This window comes from Chrysochloris asiatica, unplaced genomic scaffold (genome assembly GCF_000296735.1).
Source record: "Chrysochloris asiatica unplaced genomic scaffold, ChrAsi1.0 scaffold00068, whole genome shotgun sequence".
In the NCBI taxonomy this organism is placed as follows: domain Eukaryota; kingdom Metazoa; phylum Chordata; class Mammalia; order Afrosoricida; family Chrysochloridae; genus Chrysochloris; species Chrysochloris asiatica.
In genome coordinates this window covers 13,506,963-13,508,482 of record NW_006408586.1, presented here as the reverse complement: position 1 = coordinate 13,508,482, position 1,520 = coordinate 13,506,963, and positions in this window count along the sequence as shown.

The window sequence follows — 1,520 nt, the reverse complement described above, 5'->3', positions numbered from 1 at the left end:
CACTTTCATTTATGACTCCTTGGTGAGCAACTTGCTTGTTCTTATAGTAATCAGTCAGACTGCCAGACTGTGGGTCTTTCTTTCAAAAAGTATCTTCTGTTCTTGTAGTTGCTCCAGGTTGGTCTCCTTATCCTTTCAAGTGGAAATTTCCCACCTCAGAAGATTCTGGATGGGATTCAGGATTCCACCAATGGTCTTATGTAATGCAGAGGCTCCGCAGGTAGTCTCCTTCACTGGACATGTTGTAGTCCCATTTTAGATTTTAGGTATTTCAATCAGTTATAGGCAGAAGATGAACTTAGAAGATTTCTGTGGTGATATTTCTGACTATTCCTTTCTCTCCTCCTCAAGTGTCTATTTTATAATGGTATGCCAGGGAAACCAAGATTCAAAAGACAGTCAAACCTCTTAACATTATTTTCTCCCTTTTCCCCATTCCAACCATGTCTCAATCCCCGTATCCCAGAGTCCTGTTGTTCCAAGGTTGTGCATACATCATTATTTACCTCTGTCCCACTTAGTCCATGTGAACCTGCCTAACTCTTCTCCCATCTGCTTTGTTCTTCCATTCCCCTCCCCCTTCTTGTTTATTGCCCTCCTTTCTAGCACCCAAACTATCCTGTGTTTATTCCCTACACTGTACTCCCGCTTCCCTTCCCTCCCCTCACCCCACCCCCCACGTTCCCCATATCCCGGTAACCAACAAAGAATTCCTCTCCTCCTGTTTAGTATGTTTTTTTTTTTTCTTAGTTTTTTGCAATAGTGGTCATATGCAGTATTTTTCCTTTTGTGACTAATTAATTTCACTCAACATAATTTCCTCAAGGTTCATCCATGTTATGTGGTAGCTTTCAGCTTCCTTGTTATTCTTCAAGGTAGCATAATTCCATTATATGTATGTACCACAGTATGTTTTTCCATTCTTCATTTGATGGGCACTTAGACTGTCTCCATCTTTTTGCTATTGTTAGTGCTACTAGGAACATTGGTGTGCATATATCTACTTGTGTTATAGCTCATATTTCTTGTGGGTAAATACCAAGTAGGGGAATTGCTGGATAGTAAGACATTTCTATTTCCAACCTTCTGAGGAAGCACCATATTGCTTTCAGGAGATTGTACCATTTTTCAATCCCACCAGCAATGAAGGAGTGCTCCCAGTAACGCCACGTCCTCACCAGCATTTATTGTCCTCTATTTTTATCATTGCTGTTATTGTTGGTGTGAGATTATATCTCATTGTTGTTTTGATTTACATCTCTCTAATGGCTAGTGATTGTGAAAATTTCTTCATATGTTTGTTGGCTGCCTGGATATCCTCCTTGGTGAAGTATCTATTCATGTCCTGAGCCCATTTTAAAAAGTGTGTTATTTGTCTTTTTCTTGTAGGGTTGTTGTAGTTTCCGATATATTTTAGAAAGTAGTCCCTTGTCTGATGTGTCATTGCAAAATGTTTTTTCCCATTCTGTGGGTTCCCTTTTTACTATTCTGGTGAAGTCTTTTTATGCATATTAGTTTTT